The 22,263-nt window shown below is 38.0% G+C and overlaps 1 gene segment (V, D, J or C); it reads left to right on the forward strand.

Annotated features, from left to right (window-relative positions):
• Window positions 1-22,263, forward strand: part of LOC104871741 — a 445,981-nt gene that overhangs the window by 310,403 nt on the left and 113,315 nt on the right.

Here is a 22,263-nt window from a genome sequence, read left to right on the forward strand (position 1 = left end):
ACACGAGAGGTTCCATTTGACCCAGCCATCCCTCTGCTGGGTATCTTTCCAAGAGAACTAAAAGAATCATATCACAGAGAAGTATGTGCACCCATGTTTATAGCAGCACAGTTTGTAATAGCTAAATCTTGGAAACCCCATTTGCCTTTAGAAATGGGAAGAAAGGAGCTAAAGGTGTAGGGAAAGTGGGATGGGTAGGGGAAGAGTAAAATGGGAAAAGAAAAAAATGTGAGAGAATCAAAAGATGAAAGTAACGTGTTTGTAGATGGGGAGGGGAGGAGGGGGTGAAGGGAGGGCAGAGGTAAGGGGAAAAAATGAGAATCAAGACTTGTCATGTAGAGGTACAAGATCCCAACAATGAATGTAACTGTACTGTATCCCTAAAATGTACCAATAAACTCAATTAACGCTGAAAAAAAAGAAAGAAAGAAAGAAATTCAGTCCTGTGTGTAGACTTTTGGAGATCAAAACTGCTTTCAGAGACTGTAACAACACTCATTCATCCACCCATTCAGTAACAATTTATTAAGTACCTACTGTGTGACAACTATTGTTTTAGAAACACTAGGATTGTGATTATTACCAGCTCATGAAATTCATATTTTAGTGGAAATAAACACAAAATTAAATTAAAAAGTAAAGTGTGTCTTGAATAGTGTTAAGTGCCATGGGGTGGGGGGACACAGAGACAGAGACCAAGAGAAATCAGAGAGTGTAGCCAAGGCCCTGAGGTTATTACAAATTTCTATCATGTTGTCAAGAAAGACTGCAGTAACAAAGTGACATTTCAGCAAAGGCTAGATTGTGAACAGGGAGCCAATATTTGGAGTTAGGGGTTTGCCACACTGCTCTGTTATAAATAACATTTTCATGAATAGTTTTAAAACACATAATAAAGCCAGCTTTCCTGCAGGTTGGTGGGAGGGAATACCTTTTCCTTGTTATCTTGCTGAGAGCTCCTTCTCAGTAGCTCAGATTTTCATTTTTCAGGACCCACGATGGAATTCCATTAATTAGCCCAGGTGTGTTGGGGGATGGGAGGGACAGCATGAAAGCAATCCTGAAAAGAACAAAACTCACAACATGAAAAGGAAGAAGGCACAATTCAGTTATTGACAAGTGGGGAATGGGGATGTATAATGTTGAGCCCTCTGCTTTGACTCTCTCCCTACTCATGTGGCCACAGTCTATGGCCTGATGAGCATGTCCTCCCAGCCATGAAATTATGCAAAGTGCAGGATACCTTTCTCTCACTGGCCCCAAGCCTGCTTGCCTCTGTCAGCCCTCGCAGATAACTTGTAGCCTCATTTGTACTTACAGATTAATGTGCCCCTCCAAAAAAAAAAACTGTCCCAGTAGATCATAAAGCTGAAATAAAACATGTGTTCCCACTGGATTTTCCTCCTCTCCAGGAAGCAGTCAGAAAACCTGAGGCTGAAAGTAACAATGGAGAAGCCCAAAGTACATTTACAATTGCTAACCATCCTTTAGGAGCTGAACCTCCATGGCTCCTGGATGTACTGGAGCCACAAGGCCCCAGAGTCAGTTTCCAGGTTTACTGGCCACCTGACAAGTATTGCTCAAAGGCATCGAGAAGGGAAATCAACATCACAGGATAATACCAAGGATTTACAGCTGGAGTGTATGTTGTCATAGCAGTCACATCAAAGGCCTCCTCCTACATAAAGCTCTCAACCTTATCTACATCGTGCCTGTGTTAAAATCATGAATGATTAATAAAAGGTTAACTGCCTTGGACTTCTAAAGATGTGAAGAAGAATTTCATGTACCCCAATAAGGACAGAGAACCACAGAAGGTCCAGCGTAACTGGCACTATCAGCTGAAATCAAACAAGTGGCTCAGTATCAATGACCCTTGTCTACAAGAAAAATCAACTTAAAATCTCTGAGTTCACAACTAGTTCATATCTCAGCATTAAAACCACCATCACTCTTTCCATATGGAGGATAGTTACTGCTGCATGCACAGCATTAAGATAGCGAGACACTAGTCACCACCTGTGTCAACTTCTTCAGTAGACACAGAAAGTGAGGAATGGAGACATTAAATGACTTAATTGTGGTGTCAATTTGAATAAGAAACACCAAGTGGATTAGTGGAGTGTGATTCTGGGTGTGTCTGGATGATGGCTTTACTGAAGAGGGAAGGCACCACCCTGGGTGTGGGTAGCATGAAACAGGCTTGTAGCCTGGGTGGAATAAAAAGGGAAAAAAGGAGGAAGTCTGCCTTTTGCTTCTTGGAAGGAGCTCCAGCCTTCATTGTAGCCTTTGGATATTCATTCAGGCTTCCAATGCAGACCCTTCAGCCTTCCAATACAGACCTTTCAGCTTGCCAATATGTACTCCAACTGGACTCTGTAGTGAGCTCTAGGCCTTCAACTTTTGACTGGATGCTCCACTCTCTGGCATGCACATAGTTCTGTGTGTGCACCTGTGTGTGTGCGTGCGTGTGTGTGTGTGTGTGTGTTTTTCTGTTCCACTAGTGAACTCTAATAATACACTTCCCCACCATCACAGAACTAGATAGCTATCGGCAAAGCCAAAAGAACCCAGAATTCCCAAAATCCCCACTGTACCCTGATTCCTGGTTGCCGCAGAAAAGCATCCTAAGCGTCCTATTCCTCATGTGTTTCCAGGCCACATTTCTGCTAAGCAATTCTCTCCTCCAGTCAACTGGAAAGTCTTTCTCCTCCCAGTCAAGCTGAGCCACTGACTAGTGGTTCATGGTTTGGGAACGAAAATTTCTTCTCTGTTTTGGGAGTACAAAGCCCTCAAAGAACTCCAGAGAGCTTACCTACAGTTCAGTCTGTGATTTCTACCTCTTTCTAGAAACTCCTTGAAATCTCAAAACCTACCCTGGGGTCTTTTGTAGTCCTGTGGGTACTTGACATCATACTAAGCACACAGCAGGTATTCAGTACATGTTTCCAGGTAAAAGAAGAAAGGCTGGTCTTCTTTCTCATCTCAGCTATATAACCCTGCTCACCAGGGACCTTGCTTCTCACTGTAGGGCCTCTGATTGCTCTGCAGGGGGAGGATGGATCAATGACCAGAGCCTGCCAGCAGCTCCCCCTCCCTTCCATTCAGAAACAAAATCTCTGCCTCCTGTCTTTTTCAAAATAAAGCTAAATCAACAATATGACAATGTTGTAAAAAAGAGAGGGAGAGAAAGCCAATGAGGGGTTATAAAATTTAAAAGAAAATGATTTCATTATAATCAGCACCGGTAGCTCCTTCCACAGGATCACAGCCCTATTCCATTTCTGAGTTCCCTGCGTGAGTCATAAAGAAATTAGACAGTGTTTAATTACTGCAAATGAAGTGAACAATGGAAATCCTACTAACCTGTACCTTGTGTTTAAAATCTACGCCTGCCTTATGAAAAGTGGAGCCCATCTCTTCACCTCGTTGGCTCATTTGTAAGGTGAGAAGCTGAACCTGACACAGCCTGAGGTCCCTTCTAGTTCTCATTTTCTGTAATTCCTATGATCTGTCATTCCCAATTCCTATGAATTGTGGAAAAGAGAAAACTTTCTGAAATTTCAGCAAAAAAAAAGCTAAAAGTTAAAATATCCTTGAAATGAAAATCATTAGCAACTGCAGAGTTACTACTCATATTGATTGATAGCGTACAATCATAAAGCACTTTCCTATATGCACATTACTGTTCACAGTAGTTAACATGCTATAATCTGTTTAATCCCCCACGGTGAACTACTGTTATTATTATCCCTATTTACTGGTGAAGAAATCAAAGCATTAGGTTGAGGCATTGCCCAAAGTCATATGGCTTGTGAAGTGGCTGAGCCAGGACACAAGCACAGGTAGTCTACCTCCACAGCTGCTGTAGCATAAAATCCAAGAGTCTCCTTTTTCTGAGCATATTAAATCTGGTTTTTAAATAATTTCTGTGAACAAAGGATGGGCCCAATGCCCTCCCAGAGTCCTCACACACTTCAGTAGAGTCTATCAAAGGAAGATGTGCAGAGAGGGTGGGACCATCTCCCCTTGGGTCCCCAAGATGTTGCTCTTGCACTTAGCATCTGTGAAGACAGTGGCCTCTGGCTTTGGCTGTGGCATTTTCCCATCTTTGGTCTCCATCACATGGTATCTGCCTATGTGGCCCTCCTTATGCTGTTTCTCTGGCAATGCAGGAATCATTGTTTTGAGGTGATGTCTGTCTTTTATAATTTTTATCAATTCTTCTTCTTTCCACAAGTCCAACCTTTTGGGAGGCTTGTGATATATTGGGGACTTCCCAATATTCACCTGCAACACCTCTAAATTTAACTTCAGGCTCTTCCATATGAACTGGTGACTCCAAGAAAGACCACATGGATGTTTCCAAACTTTGTCCTTTGACAGATATTAAGCATTATATATCTTCCATGGAGGAAAGTTTGTCACCAGGAATGGTTTCAATAATCAGTTGTATTTACAAACTAACTGATTGAAACACAAAGCTCAGTTAAATATTACTGTGCTTTTATCACTGGGAACTGAGAATCTCCCTGATAGGAAGAGCAGGAGGAGCTTCAGGTGGTCTTTCTCTAGCTGTGTTTCCCCCTCCCTGTCTATACCTCCACTTGGATCATATTTGAACTATTCTCTTATTTACCTGTGAAATGTTACCTCTCCACTTTACTCCTTTGAATTCTCCTGGTCTTTTCCCTTCCAACTTACTCATTCAGACCAGTAAGTCAAAGATTGAGGAAAAGTATGTTGCGAGATCAAAGGGATCAATCTTGAGTGACCCTTCTAGAAGTCCTATTGATCTGAGAAATTATTTGAATGATTACTGGGTAGTTGGACAATCTAGCCTTAACCTGACTCTGGTAGGGCTGGTTGCCCATGATGGTTTTTAATTTCCTTAACCTTTGACTTTGGACATTGGGAGAAATAAACAGAAAGGGCAAAATGTGTGATCATGCCAAGGTGAAAGAAATATGAAAGAAAAAAGAAAGAGAACTACAGGCTAATCTCCCTAATGAACATAGATGCAAAAATCCTCAACAAGATACTGGCAAACAGAATACAGAGGGTCATCAAGAAGATTATACACCCTGACCCAGTAGGATTTATCTCAGGGATGCAAGGATGGTTCAATATATGTATATCAATAAATGTAATACATGATATTAACAGAATCAAGGACAAAAACCATATGATGTACAAAAAGCATTTGATAAAATTCAACACCCATTCATGATAAAAACCCTGCAGAAAATTGGAATAGATGGTCTTTATTTCAACTTCATAAAAGCTACCTATGAAAAACCAACAGCGAACATCATACTAAATGGTCAAAAACTGAAAACCTTCACTCTAAAATCAGGAACTAGACAAGGATGTCCACTATCACCATTCGTGTTCAATATAGTTTTGGAAACATTAGCCACAGCAATTAGACAAGAGAAAGAAATAAAAGCAATAAAGATAGGAAAGAAAGAAGTGAAACTATCATCCTACTTGCTGATGATATGATACTCTACATAGAAAATCCACCAGAAGACTTCTAGACTTGACTGACAGATTCAGTAGAGTAGCTGAAAACAAGGTAAATACTCAAAAATCAATAGCCTTCTTGTACACAAATACACTCACTGAGAGTCAAATTAGGGAAACAATCCCTTTCACAATAGCATCCCAAAACATGAAATATCTAGGAATCAATCTGACAAAGGAGATGAAAGAACACTACACTAAAAACTACACCACTCTAAAAAAAAAAAAAAAAGGCGATTGAAAGGATATAAGAATATGGAAAAACATCGCTTGTTCCTAGGTAGGAAGAATCAAGATAGTGAAAATGGCCATACTTCCAAAACTGCTATACAGATTCAATGCAATCCCTATTGAAATCCCAACAGTTTATTTCATAGAACTAGAGAAAACAATGCAAAAATACATTTGAAATCAGAAGAGACCTAGACTAGCATCAGAGACATGGCAAGGGGTATCATAACCTCCAATTTGAAACTATACTACAAATCCACTGTAATAAAAACAGCATGGTACTGGCAAAGAAACAGGCCTGAGGATCATTGGAATAGATTAGAAGATGCAGAAACATCTTCTTACATACTCAACTACCTCATCTTTGACAAAGGAGCCAAATATCCTCTCTGGAGGAAAGATAGCCTCTTTAATAAGTGGTGTTGGAATAACTGAATTTCAACTTGTCAAAGATTAAAGCTAGACCCCTATCTTTCACCATGAACTAAACTAAAATCAAAGTGGATTAAAGATCTAAATACTAAAACAGAAACACTAAACTTGCTGGAAGATAAGTTAGGTAGAACTCTTGAAGATATAGGCATAGGAAAAGACTTTATGAACAAATCCTCAGTAGCATGGGAACTAGCACAAAGAATCAACAATTGGGATCTCATCTTTTTAAAAAGCTTCTGCACTGCCAGAGAAATCACAAGCAGAGCTAAGAGACAACCCACAATTTGGGAAGAAATTTACCATCTGTTCCTCAGACAAAGGTCTACTATCTAGACTATATAAAGAAATAAAAAAAAACAGACCTCCCAAATATAAAGACCCAATTCAAAAATGGTCATCTGAAATGAACAGACATTTCTCAGACAAAGAAGTAAAAGCAGCAAGTAAATATATGAAAAAATGTTCCACATCACTGGTCATTTGAGAGATTCAGATGAAAACACTGAGATTCCATCTCACCCCAGTAAGAATGGCTGCTATCAAGAAATCACACAATAACAAATGCTGGCTGGGGTTTGGGGAGAAAGGAACACTTCTCCATTGTTGGTGGGAGAGCAGACTGGTGCAACCACTGTGGAAATCAATATAGAGATACCTTAAACAACTAGGATTAGAAATCCCATTTGACCCAGCTGTTCCTCTGCTGGGTATCCTCCAAAAAGAATTAAAAGAATCATACCACAGTGATATATGCTTATCCATGTTTATAGTGGCACAGTTTGTAATAGCTAAAACTTGGGAACAGCCCAATTGCCCATCAACTGTAGACTGGATAAAGAAGATGTGGTTTTTTTATAAAATGGAGTTCTATTCAGCCATGAAGAACAAGAAACTCAAGAGATTTATAGCTAAGTGAATGCACGTTGAGGCCATACTCTTAAGTGAAATTAATAAGTTACACATGCGTAAACACCGAATAGTTTCTCTGGTGTGAAAAGTATAAATAAGGATTAAAATGTATAATTGATACTTTGTAATAGGAAGAAAAGATCTAAAAGAATAGAGGAAATGGGAGAGGTAGGGGAAAGGTGAAAAGGGAAAATAGAATATTTGTGAAAAGGAAAAACATGGAAACAAGTCTTTGTAAACAGGGAAAGGTAGAGGGGCTGAGGGGAGGACTGGGGAATGGGGAAAAATAAGAACCTGATAACTCATATATAGGAACAAGATTCCAGTAGTGAATGTAACTGTGCTGTATACCTAATATGTACCAATAAATTTAATAAAGATTTTAAAAAAGAAAGAAAGATGGGAGTAGGGCTGGGGATTTAGCTCAGTGGCCCTGCATCTGCTTTGCAAGCACAAGGTTCTGAGTTTGATCCCTGGTACCAAAAAACAGAAAGAAAGAAAGATGAGAGTGGACTTTTTCTGAGTTCCAATTACCCACCTGCTGTAATCCCTGCCACATTTGCAGATTCATGAAAACTTCGTGTTCAGAAAAGTTTGTATGGCATAATTTAAATAAGTGTACTTTTCTCTCTTCGATAAGTAGCAATATAGTGCAGATAGGTAAAGTGATACACAAAATTAATAGGCAGAATCATTCACAAAAATATTAATGTATGTTAAACTTAAAACAATAAAATGTGATTTATCCTAACTTTGGCAAAGTCAATCCACCTGCATTAACACGAATGCATTAAAAAATTTAGACTATAGGGCCAGGGATTTAGATCAGTAGTGCCGCTGCCTGCCTTGCAAGCACAAGGACCTGAGTTCAATCCCTCATACCAAAAAAAAAAAAAATAGACTATAAACTATAAATATCTTTTTAAATTATTTTTGCAGTAAAAAGAGTCAGACAAAAATCAGACAGCTTCTTTATTATTAATTCTGGGACCTTAAAGTTTGCTTAACTTCTCTAAACCTCTATTTTTCTTCCTCATCCTTAAAACAGGGAAAATAATTTTGTAGGGTTATTGAGTATTAAATTAAATAACTGCTGGGAAGTACCTAGCTCTTCTAGGTGGTGAACATAACTAAAGGTAGGTAATCAATGACATGAATATGCCCTTCCTCTCAACACTAATGGTTCAAAGTAAACCATTCACCCAGAAGAGAAATGACTCATCCAAGAGAGCAATTACTTAAAAAGTAAGAATGAAAGGATCATTGCCAGTGACCACAAATGCTTTCCCAAACCCAGACATTCAAATGTCAGCATATTTTTCAGAAAGACTCGTATCAGGAGTGTTCTTCTCCCAAAATCGCTCTGAATTCTTTCCCTGCACTGATGATAGTCAAATCCCCACAGGCAAGACAATCGCTGCGCAGTGTTTCTCTTCCATAAGTTCCTATGTCCTCACTGTTTTTTGTCTGCACCAGATTAAGGTGTCTCCGCTGTACCAGAAATAACAAGAGACAATGAATTTTTCACATCGAACTTCTTTTCCAACAAACATGGTTCTGAGACAAGAGCTAGACAAGGGGGGTCTTGATTTTCAAAAAGCTTGACCTTATCCAGCTTTAAAAATGCTCTCCCAAAAGGCCTTGCCAGTTTTAGGATACATTTAATTATTGTACCCTTTTAGGAATAGAGACACCTTTTCCTTAGAAAGAAAACTATAACATTAATTACTAACCTGTGAAGCATGACATTTGTCCATTTTCATATTGTCCATACTGCCTATCTGGAATTAGTTTTCACTGTAGTATTTGGCCAAGAAAGCCAAGTTCCCCTAAATGCATCCCAAGGATAAATATCCTCATTGCAGTCCTCTGGCTTCTTTCATTAAAGAATTACAGGACCTGGTCCAGGGGAGCTGGGGGGAAAAGCCAAGAAATCAGAGTTGCTGTCTTGCCAGGAATTTGTGTTCTGATGGAAGACAATGATGAAGGTGTCTGTGCCAAATCACAAGCTGGAAAGAAGCTATCTGAGATCTGAGGAAGCCTCCACCTGCCAAGAGCTAGCTGCCTGTTGAAAAAGCAAATCATTAAAACGTCAGACCTCTCCTAACTTTTTGTGGGACATAGGATAATCAGTTAACTTATTTGCACCTCAGATTCCCATCTGTACAATGAAAGAGTCTAGATTAGATTAGACTTTTTTAGATCATCTCTAAATTTCCTTCAGCATTAAGCAGTTATATAGATCTCTGCCCAGAAAGAATGAGGAGGATTTATCTGTGGGACAAAGGGAATCAAATTTGACAGATTCCCAAGATTTGGGAAGCATAGATTTCTGCCCTGCTGATTCTTTTCTGTGACCCAATAAGGATAAAATTTTAAAAAAGAGGGACTAAATGAAATGCACTTGTGATTAATCAAAGGGGACTGAAAGTCATTGCTATCCTCACAGCTACCTTGCATCACCCCCAGCTCACCTCCCTCTGGACACTCCTCCCTTTCTTTAATGCCTCATTGTGATTCTCAAAAACTGTGATCACTCAAGGTTGAAGCTTTTAATCTCCCCTGTATAAAAGGATATGCAAATAGAGTTCAGTTTCCTGTTGAGCCTCTGCCAAGGTCTTAGCCTGGCAGTTCTGGGAAAGGAGCCAACACCTTATATTTCTTGGTTGTTAACATTCTCCCATCTGTGCTCCAGTCAGCAGCCTGGGCTTCAGGCTGTGGCTTATCTTTAGTCTTACACTTTCCCAAAGGAAACCCGTTAGAATATTCTGGCAAGAAAGGAAGATACAACTGGCTCCCGAATAACCACACAGAGCATTATCTTGTTATATTTGGGGGCAGACAGAGAAAGAGCCAGCAAGTATATATTCCTATATAAAAGCCTCCAGAATCCACTCGTATAAGCTACCTGAGGTACTGATATGAGTTAGGTCTTAGGCAAGGCTTGCAATAAGTCATCTCTGTCTCCAGGACGGAGTTTCACTCCTACACAGGGTGAAAAAAAGGTAAGGTCCGCAAGTACAGTAATAGCCCTGAACAACACTCAAAAACAAAAAAGCTTGAAAACATAAGTCATCTCAGTGTGTTTTTGAGCCAGAGCCTTCTGTTAAACAACAAAATCGGGGACCAGAATGTTCCCTGTATCTTCCTGACTGAACTCACACAAAATAGCAGAGGACATTTTTACTCCATTCAAAGCGTCCAGACTCACGTACTGAAATGTTACCAAAACTCTGATAGAAAATTGTATGTTGCAAATTGTGTTAATCCTGACCAAGCATGGATTTTCATGTTTTCTACAAGTGCCTGGCTTACTTGTACTTTCCAGGATTGTCTGGTAGAAGCCAACCTCCTCCAGGACTTTCCTGTACATTCTCATTTCCAAAACAAGATCAGTGTAAAAGTTATATTTAATAAATTTCTTCACAAACCTTTATGGAGAGATTTCTTTTTTCATTTCTCTGGACTACATCAGTTTTTTTAAAAATCCTCTATGTGTTATTGTTCCAAACCCAATCATTACTTGATGTCATCTGCAACGTATTATCTTTAAGTCTCCTCTCTGTCTCTGTCTCTCTCTTTATCTCCCCCACTCCTTGATCCTTGGGCCCCCCTTTTTAAAAGTCATGCTTTCTTTGAAATCTACTCACAGAGTATCCATACTCTACAAAATTTTCCTCCTCTTAGTTCTTCCCCCAGCCTCTCTTCCTGAGCCTTAACATCCTCCAGCAATGATCATTCTAGATCATTTACATCTCAGCAGGGAAGTGATATAAAACAGGTCACTTCCTGTTCTTGTTTTTCCCTCTCCTCCTATACAAGCCCCATCCCATCCTGTACAAGTGTGAAAACTAGCGCCTCCTTGCGCCCTTGGTGGGCGTTTTCCTCAGACTTGCTCCAGAGAAACATGTTTTTAGCCTGAACTCCGGACACTCGGGAGTTTTTACCTGTATCTGGGACCAGTTACTTTATTACTGTAATCTGTCACTGGAAAAGGCTGGACCATTGACAGATGAGTCTTGTAAAGTCTCACAACTAAATCTTAGATTCTACAGTATATAAAGATCCCATGAAGCACCCTGCAAAGTCCTTGAATGCATCAGTTCTGTGAACTGAATGAAAGCTACTCAGATCACACACCTTCAATGGACGAAAGAAGGCTGGCCACCCTAAACAACTCTAACTCTGTACCACTTTTGTTCTCCTAATAGCACACCTTGTCCTACAATATATTTATGGCAGGCTTCGCCTACTCAAAAATTGCCGAGAACAAGCCAACATAGGCTTGCATTAGTCTGGAAACCCAAGGTCGAGTAAGACTCCAGAGAAAAATCCTCCCCTCTCTCCCATGTAAAAACTTCACGGGTTCTATAGAAAGCAGGCCTCTAATCACTCTCTATTTCCATTTGAACATATTTCTCACAGTTTCCCCACATTGTTTTGGCATATACAGAATTTAGCAAGAAAATTGAGCCTCTATCTCACATACACAAATTAACTCAGCTGTCAGTGCAGATTGACAGTATGAAGGAAGAACTACTTTGCACAGCACTTACTAACCTTTGAGAAAAGGAAGAGAAAATTGTTTCCTACCATGACTTTCTCTCTGGATAGATCACCTGCCAGCAAGGCTACCTGGATGGTGCTGCCAGAGCTTTTTGGCTTCCACGCCCCATCTTGTTTCTATCATATCTGGAGGAAGGATCTCCTTGTTCAGTGGTGCAAAAGCCATCAAGCTGATGCTGTTATTCAGAGCCAACTACAGAGCTTGTTTAATAACCCTGGAAAAGCTTGTGTTCTAAAAGAGAAGTGGGAAGTCGTGCAACAGATGGGGCCCAAGGCTGCGAAACTGCTCGTGTCCTCTGCTGACGGTCTTCCCACCAGCTGCCTCATCCAACAGCTACAGCTTCCTCAGGAAGCACCAGAGCCCCCAGAACGTCCACATCCTGTGGTTCCTTGTACCCCTAACACCCAACATTTGAGTTCCTTTCCAATTCAGAGAACAAGAGGTTCTGGCTTAGGGCCAAGTCACAACAGATGTGGGACACAGCCGCCACCTACCCAGGAAGCATCCACCAGAACTGGGCCTGAGAATCATCTTCTTACCAATTCCCATGCACATGATTCCTTCAGTCACTTAACACCTGCTCAGAGAGAGAGAAATGAGAAGACTTTCTCCAGCGAATCTCCTGATATTTAATTACTTCTCTTGGGAATTAAGACGACTGAGTTTACTGATAAGATTCAAGAAGGGCAAGACAGAACTAAGGAAACTGTTGGAAACTAGATTGTATATCTTTAGGAAAATCAGCAGCTGTATCCATAACACTGACATAACACCTTCGCGTGCCACTAACCCTACCCATCTCACTCTGAATCACACACGGTGATCGTACACTGGATAAAATTCAAAACCAGGGGAATGAGTTGTCCCTCTCTGCATATAAGACACTGGAAATGGAGATTCTGGTGATCAGAGTATCATTGCTAATTTGTGCCAGGGTTTGCAAGGTTGTCCTTTTATTGCAACTGTCTGTACCCTGGCTATCCCTAAGTTTGTAGATTTTTTTTCAAACTATTTTTCCCAAGAAAACCATCCTTGCTGTACACTGCCTATTTAATAAAGCTAAGAAAAATAAGAATAGGGATGAGTGCAAGTATGTAAAACAAAGACCTTAGTACCCCAGGAAATATTGTTGTAGATTCACGGTATTGACATTAACCTGACTCCTCAAAGAATGTGGAAGTCAATATTACAATGTGTGTTTTCCTAAGGGCTCTGAGAGAATATGTGAAAATTCAAGGAGTGTTGCTTTTTAAGGAAAAAGTGCTTAGCTGGGGCTGGAATGATCCAAGGTTTGGCAGTGACCAAGGCAGACTACTGAATGCCATCCCTCTGCCAACTGTAAAGTGGGTTGTCTGTGGTTCTCCCTTCTCCTCTTTCTGTGCCCTTTTCATAGACCCACCTCCTCATTGTATCCCTTATATGCTTTCATTCTACTCCCATCCACATCCAATCTCAAGGATTACTTGAATCCAGTTTTCACTAATGTTTGAGTGGTGGAGATAGGAGAAGGCTTTAGTTTTTCTAGGACTGAAGACAGAGGTAGCATTGTATTTTAAAAGATAATAGCCATACGCTAAGACTGAAGCACTATGGCCGAATTTTCAAAGCTTAAGGAGAAATGCTCAAAATGAAAGACAGGAGGTTGTTCTCTCTTTGGCGCTCTGTGAGTCACACAGGGAGAGTCCAGAGGCTCCCAGAGTGAACACTTTTCTCTCTCCACATCCAGGATTGGTCTGGCTGGAGCACCATGACCTGATCACGGAGAAAGGCGTACAGCAGAGGGCAGCACTGGGGTCAAGGGGCAGGGAGAGGTTCCTGGAAAGAGATTGCATTCCCACAGCACAAATAGCTTTGGAACAGTTCCGCAGTGGAACAAGCATCACTGTCCGCGAGTGAGTTCAGTGATGACCGCACTGGGAGGCTGCCTGCACTGGCTGGAAGCTGAACTCAATGACCTGAGCTCTTTTGTTCATTATAGAATTCTATGTTGAAAGAAAACAAGGCCTGCCACCACAGAGTAACTACATTTACTATTTTGGTATGCTTCTTCTAAGTTTTCGTTATCCATGTACCTATTATGACACAGTCTGCATATTCCATGTAATATTACATATTACATGTCATCCTTTTCCATATAATAATCTGTGTCCCTTTTAACATTATGGAATCAATTTTCTATCTTATTGGATACTTTCTAATCTGTACTTCAGTAAGTTACATCAGTGCTGTATCTAGGGACGTACTATAGTGGACTCAATTTCCTTATGGAGGAGCATTTTGTAGCTTCTACATGCAAATTTGCCATGATGAGGCTATCTGTGCTTATAACTTTTTCATTGTTTAAAAGAATCAAATATGTGTAAAAAGAAAGCATATAATTTTATCTATATATATGTAACATACATTGTATATATATACATTATATGTTATATTTTATAAATTGTTACAAATCTATATCTGTGTAATATACATTATTTATTATATATATACATTATATATTATATTTTATAAATTGTCCATAAAATGAAGAAAATTTCCATTTTTTTCAATAAGAAGATTCATAGTTAAGGTTTTGGCCAACTTGAATATATAAGCCCTTAGAGCTGTAGATGAAATTGTCAGTTGCATTTTAAATTTCTAATGCATTAATTTGATTACACATACCTATTAATGAAATAGTATGTGAATTTTTAATTCCTACTCTTTTTCATTCTCATAGTTCATAGAATAACTTTATTCAAATTCTATAAGGACCTAAAATCAGTGTGTCACTACTAGATAGACTTTTTTAATCCTCATTTTTCCAGAGTGTATCAAACTCACATTTTACTTTTTTTTATTTTTATTGAGTTTATTGGTACATTCCAGGTATACAGTACAGTTACATTCATTACTGGGACCTTATACCTTCACATGACAGGTCTTGGTTCTCATTTTTTCCCCTTGTCCCTGCCCTCTTCACCCACTTCTCCCCTCCCCATTTACAAACACTTTATTTCCATTTTTTCGTTTTCTCATATTTTTTCTTTTCCCTTATTCCCTTTTCCCTACACTTCCCACTTTCCCTACAACATTTAACTTTTTTAAAGTACAGCATGTATAAAAATCCAGATATGAAGCTGTCACGATGCCTTTGAGCCACAGTACTTATTCATATGACATTAGCACTTTTGTTTTGACATTTATTCTAGAGGTGAATATTCTTGATTTTCAGAATAAAACATTTACTTTACAATATTTGTTTAAATTATATCAAACACTTGTGATTTTGAAAACACTGGGAGATCCAAGGATAGTCATCTCTTTCACTAGCTCTGTCACTGGCTTCCACAAGTGTCCAGAGCTAGCACGGATAGAGAGGGTCAAGGTTAATGTGTCGTCACTCAACTGTACTTCACTGTTCAAAGTAAGATAATTGAGCACAAGCATTACAATATTGCTTTTTGTAACTTTTGTAAAGAATCAAATGTAAGGGGCTCCCTCTTCTCTGAGGATAATAAACCTCGCTTTACACTCAAACATATACAGTATTTTCTCATAGCAAATTCCCCAGAGTGAAATATTTGTTCAAAATACTACAAATAGTTTCACTCCTCTGATATTTGATAATAATTTATGTTGTCATCAAAATCTTGCTAGCATTAGTTGTATTACTTTTTTAAAGTAAAAGCACTTGCTTAAATACTGTCCCAAAAAATGGATTGTTAATATATTTACATTTTTATTATTAGAGGGTTAAAATATTTTCCAAGTTTGTTAACCAATGTTTAACATCATGTGTCCATTGCCTGTTTATTTTTTAGATTCTTAGTGTTTTTACTTACTGATTTGTGTGATGCTAGTAATTTTGTGCCTCTGGATTTTATAGCACTTAACCACAAAATCAGCGCTGGTAAAAGGAGATTTTGGAGATACTGTGGGCGGCAGAAGGTGGTGATGGCAAAATGCCAAGATCAAGAAAAAGGAAGAAGAAGGTTTTTGTACTGACGTTTTTCACAGTGTATACGTACCACAAAGGTGGAAGTGTAGTAAGCCTTCATTCAAAAACATCCAGCTGTGATCTGCTATGCAAGTCTCAGCACTGAGAAGAGTCCACGAGTATCAGGGAGAAATAATGAATGAGCTCCTTTGCTGCAACTCCTTTCATTTGGTGTTTACCCCTTATCATCTACAGCAATAGATTTCAGAATGTGAACAAGTTTCACCAAAGCTTTCAGAGATAAATGATCCTTACCACATATGTCAACAACTCCCTGCATCTGTAGGAGTTTGAACAAATTAAAACTGTATATTCATATTTGGCCAGGGATTTAGCTCAGCGGTTCGGTGGCCTGCCTTGCAAGCACAAAGACCCAAGTTTAATCCCCGGTACAAAAAAAAAAAGGGAAAGAAAACTGTATATTCCCTATGACATGTGTCTAACACAGCATGTGTCTAACACAGCAGTCACTGATGACTAGACAAGTAAAATAAGTAAGAAAACCACTAATAATGATGCTGCAGACTTTGAATTTCTATTATTCTTTTTCAAGATAGCTAAAACTGAGGTATTTTAAAACCACTGACTCTTAAGATTTCAGATGATGATAATGGCTCAAATCAAGTAAGGGTTCCACTTGTGGAAGTGGGGGGTGGGAGGTATTCCTGGCTTCTACCAACCATTGTGCCAAGGAAGTCCAATGAGCTTAAATAACAGAAACTGATTCTCTCACAATTCTAGAGGTCAGAAGTTCAAGATAAAGGTTCTGGGAGGTCTATTTTATTCTGAGGCTACCCTCTGGTTTGCAGATGGACACATTTTTGCTGTGTCTTTCTAGGGTCCGTCTGCTGTATGCACGTATTCTTTTTTTCTTTTCTTTTCTTTTCTTTTTTGGTACATCGGATCAAACTCAGGACCTTGTTCTTGCGAGGCAGGTGGCACCACCTAGTCTAGAGTCTCTTCTCTATATGTTTAAAATGTCTCCCCTTACAAGGGCACCAGTCCTATTGGGTTAGGGATCACCCTAAAGATCTCACTGTAATCCACAAACCTCTTCAAAGGCCCTAGCTCCAAATACAGTCACAGTTATGGGGGTGAGGTAGGACTCCAGTGTATCAATGGGGGATCACTATTCAGCCCATTACACTGAAAACACAGTAAAAGCCACTAATTTATTAAAATTCAATCCTTAGGAATATGTTTTTAGTATTCTAATGACAAAATTGAAAGTACATATAAAACACTTCTACCAAATTGTGATCACTGTATGCAGGGAAAACACTGTGTCACAGTTTGAGTTCAAGAAGAACTAGCCACATCTTTCATGAAATGTTATTTTTACTTGACAAATAGATAACAGTCACCTATAGTTTCTCAAACTTGGGTATTTGGTAACATTTTCTTGAAAATGAATAAACTGAGCCAGTCACATCAAAAAAAGATTGATAATTGTTATTAATGATAAAACCTAAGCTTTCAGAAAAAATTAGGGCTATAGAAAACTTATATATGAGATAGATAGCTTCCCAATATTTAAACACTTTTCTGAACTAAAGTGGTGACGTGCTATGTGTCAACTTGTGAAAAATGCGCAGCTTAATGACCAATTATTTCCCAAATGACTGACAAATGCTGTCACAAAACCATGCCCTAGTGAAAGTTCCATCTAAACTGTAAGACAGACCAATTTTTTAATGTAGTAGTTCAGACTGGCCTCGAACTCATTATGTAGCCCAAGGCAATCCTGCTGCCTCAGCCTCCCGATTGCTGGGATTACAGGCACTCACCACCACACCTAAATTTGAAGTCTTTTAAACATGCTGATCCTCCTTTCAATACAAGGCCTACTCCCAACCAGGACTGGACAGTACCATGGTAACCACAATCCCCATACACATCCCTTTTCTCTGAAGATGAGATTTCCTGGCACTGAGAATAGACTTCCTTCCAGGAAGACCTGGTCTTCAGGATTTACCCACCCACTGCCTATGCCTCCTCTTTCTCGTAGAAGAGCATCCCACACAAAACTGGAAAGCTGCATGGAGAAAGAAAGTAGGTTGCCTAGGCCACTTGTGGCCACTCCAGGGAAGGAGAGCAGCTGAAGGACTGAAAAGCTTTCAAATTAGGAATGTCTCAACCTAAAACCAATGCATATCATTGTCCAAAAATATCAAAGTATCATTGCACTGGGATATGAATAGCTGATTTCTTGTATGTTCTTTTTAAATTGGGTGGCCTTGGCCAAGTTGTAAAATCTTTCTGGAACTTTCTAGACTCTCTAAAAGTCCAGGGGAGTGAATATATGACTTTTGAAATTAATATATGCTTGCAATACATAATCATATTCCCGCTAGGGAAGTGATGCATCTGGGCATCACGTCCTGACCATTTACTCCTCCTGTACCCTCCCTTCTTCCTCCATCTCCACATCCCCTTCCCGTCTCTGTAGTTTACCTACCTGTTTCTTACCATTTGTCTTCTATTTTGTTTTGTGTTTGTTTGTTCATTCCTTGTTTTTTTAATTAATTTTATTGGTGCAATTTAGATATGCATAATTATCACATTCATCATAGGGAATTTGTACCTGTATGCTTATTTTTTATTAAAGATTGCAAAGATACATGATAACAAGAAATGAAGATACTAAAAAAAATTTCAAATATACATATATATGACAGCAAAAAAAGGATATGAAATAAACAAGAATTTATGTAGCACAGACTAACTGAAATACATTAGTTTGATATGATCTTCAAACATTATGTTCTTTCTCATTTTCTTATATTTTTGAAATAATGTAATTATAAATAAAACAAAGTTACATATTATAGTTGAGAAACTGTCCTAAAAATTTTATGATTTATAAACTCCTTGGTTTAATTAATTGATAAATATCATATACTTGTTGACTGTACCACTTACATTTTCTAACAAAACTTCCCACAGAAAAAAATGTACTTATATTTGAAATCCAAAAGCAACTAAAAAAATTCACATTTTTAAGATCAGATTTTTCTGTTTCTATTTTATTATATCCCAGACTTATTTTTATTATATTTTATAAGCATGATAGAATTTAACACCAATAGATGTGTAATATTCTTCCCAAATGAATGACTATGAAGTCAAGCATGTAATTTAAAGAAATCATAAGGTTGCCAGAGAAACTATCAATATGCCAAATGTGCACAATCCTACCACATTCATGCCTATGTTTCTCATTTAATAGTGCACACATATATGTAAAAACATGCCCCCCACACATATACACAATGCATATTTTCTACAATACAATATATACCTAGGTATAATGAAATAGTGCAGTGATGTGTGGAATGTTGGTGATTTGTATAATTTGAGAAAAAACAAATATCTTTGAAGAAGTTGGAGAATTTGTAATATGTATCAGATACTAAATGATATTCATGATTAAGTATAGTTATAATAAAATTTACTTAAAAATTAATACTCGTCATCAGTAGAAAATAGGTACAAAGATGTATTGATAACATAACAACATTTATCTTAACAAATTTCCAACCAAACAAGCTGTAGTGACAGAAAAGGAAGTTTGTAGAAAGCAGAGATGAAAGAGGAAAATGACAGATGGGCCTTAATACTTTTCATACTACTCATATATACAGATTTCATAAATTCTCAAATAGAAAAGCCAAGAAAATGAGAACCAAAATAACTCATCAATTTGGTAGACCAACATATAAAGACAAGGATTAACGTATTGATAAATTTTTAAAATATGAAATGTAAAGCCTGAGATTTATCTCAATACTGCTGCACCTGCCTAGCCAGAACAATGTGCCAAGTTTAATCCCCAGCATTAGAGGAAGAAAAAGAAAAAGGAAAAAAAAGAAGAAAAGAGGGGAGAAAAGCATATATATACTTTCTGACATGCTCAATAAATTAAAAATAAATTATTTGTTATCTCTTCCTCTTGCATTGTTCCCTTCACAAGGATGTAGAGCTTCTTTTGAACAATGTGCCAAGTTTAATCCCCAGCATTAGAGGAAGAAAAAGAAAAAGGAAAAAAAAGAAGAAAAGAGGGGAGAAAAGCATATATATACTTTCTGACATGCTCAATAAATTAAAAATAAATTATTTGTTATCTCTTCCTCTTGAATTGTTCCCTTCACAAGGATGTAGTGAGCTTCTTTATCTCTTTCAATCAATTTAAGTTTGAAACTTGCTTTGTCTGTGAATAAGATTGCTAGCCCTGCTTTTTTTGGCCGGGGGAGCTCCTGTTACATGAAGAAGTTTTCTGTCCTTTCTTGTTCAGTCGATGAGCTTCTTTTTACACTAGACGTGTCTTGTATAAAACATATTATTGGATCTTGCCTCTGAATCCATTCTGCTGGTCTATTTCTCTTGATTGGTGAATTGAGGCCGTTAATATTGATGGTTATAACCGATATGTACTAACTTATTATTATCATGGGGTGTTTTTTTTTTTCACCTTCTCCTTTTAGTTTCTTGGCTTACCTATTTGATTTGCTCTGTTGGGCCTCATTGTATTGTTACCTTCATGGTCTTTTTCTAGGATATTGTTTAGAATTCATTGTAGTGCTAGTATTGTATTCATAAAGTTTCTCAGGAGTTCTTTATCCTGGAAATATCGTATTTCCCCATCCATTTTAAAAGAAAGTTTTGCAGGATACATCAGTCTAGGTTGGAGGTTGTTTTCTTTTAGCACTTGAAATATCTCATTCCAGGCTCTCCTTAACCTAAGGGTTTGTATTGAAAAGGGTGCTGTAATTCTAATAGGCTTTCCTTTGCATGTAATTTGTTTCTTGTCTCTTACTGCTTGTAGTATTTTGTTCTTCTGTTGAGTTTCTGGGATCTTGATTATTATATGTCTAGGTGTAGATTTTTTTTTTTTATCACAGCTAGTTGGAGTCCTATATGCCTCACTTATCTGTATGTCATATTCTTCCCCTCTATTTGGGAAGTTTTCTATTATTAATTCTGTGAACAGCTTTTTTAAGTCATTTACATTTTCTCCTACTACTTCTTGAATTCCTATCAATCTTATATTATTCTTCTTAGTATCATCTAAGAGTTGTTGTATCAATTTCTCATGATCTCCTACTGGTTTTTTTTCAGCTTTAATTGAGTTTATTGGTACATTTTTGGGATACAGTACAGTTACATTCATTGTTGGGATCTTGTACCTCTACATGACAAGTCTTGGTTCTCATTTTTTCCCCTTACCCCTGTCCTCCGATCTCCTACTGTTTTTAAGAGACCTCTCTTTTCATGGTAACTGACTGCAATTTTATCTTCTATATCTGAGATTCTATCTTGGGACTCTTTTACTCTTTTGTGAACACTCTCAGTGGAGTTTTTAATCTCCTGAATATCTGTTTGAATCTGTCCTATGAATTCCATTTCTTTCTTGTATTGGGCATTTATTGTTTCCAATTCTTTCTTTTGTTGGGCATTCATGGCTTCTGTCATGGTCCTGAGTTCATCTATTTTCCTCTCAGTTTCTGTTCTAGAGTCACAAATTATAACTTTCATTTTGCTTGTCATCTCTATGATTACCTTGGAAATTACTTCTGTATTATATTTCTCTAGAGCCTGATTGATCAGTTTTGTTACTTCCTGTGCTTTGAGTTCAGGGTGTCCTGATGATTCACCATCAGACTTTTCATCCTCATTTGCCCCACTATTTGCCATTGGTGAACTGGAAGTCTGTCCCTGCATCTTGCTTAAGCATTTTCTCATTTTTACTATTGTTGTTGGGTTATCTTAGTTTTTAACCTTTAGATTATTACTTAAGTCTTCCTGATATAGTTGGGCTGCAGCCCATGGGTCTCTAATGACTCATAGACATTCTCATTTTCATCATACTGAAGAAAACAGCTCATTGAATCAATCACAATCCTTTATTCTAATTGATACAATCACACCACAATATAATGAAGCACAATTTGCAAATTGACCACTTATGGTAGTCATCAATCTATCACCTTCAAACCATGTAAATTTAATTAAGATCAAGAAGTAATCCAAAATATGCTTACAGTAAATAAACTTTTCAATAAGGATATTTACCATTTACAATGGGGGCTTAAAACAAAGTTAAGACAAGAGGAGTAGATAAATATAAGAATTAGAGAAGGTCTCATATGAAGCCAAAAGACGTAGAATGACCAGACAATCATCAGGAGATTGTTAAATTCAAAAAGAATAAACAAAATAGAAATATAGTAACCCTTGAGTGAGGTAGAATAACATAAGATAAGAACATAAAGAAAAGAGAAAAAAATAATAAAAGAAGAAATCTGAATTAGGACAAGAGCAGAAACAAAAAGAGAGATGAGGGATACTATAGTGGAGTAAGAGACTGAGTTAGAGAAAGAAAACAAAAAGAAAAAAAGAATTTGCAGAGTAGGATAAAAAAAAAAGAAAGAAACAAAAATTAGTTTAAAGGGCCTCTTTCAGACTGTATCACTGCTGTCAAAATATACAATATGTGCTGCCATTTGCAGAGCCAAGTCCCCTGATCTCAGCTAGCTGGTGGCAGAACCCCACAAAGCAGACTGAGCTCGATCTGCAAGGCCCAGACTGAGTTCCCCGACCTCCTAAAGGGCTGAAC

This window comes from Fukomys damarensis, unplaced genomic scaffold (genome assembly GCF_012274545.1).
Source record: "Fukomys damarensis isolate Sample0158 unplaced genomic scaffold, DMR_v1.0_HiC HiC_scaffold_17, whole genome shotgun sequence".
Lineage (NCBI taxonomy): Eukaryota > Metazoa > Chordata > Mammalia > Rodentia > Bathyergidae > Fukomys > Fukomys damarensis.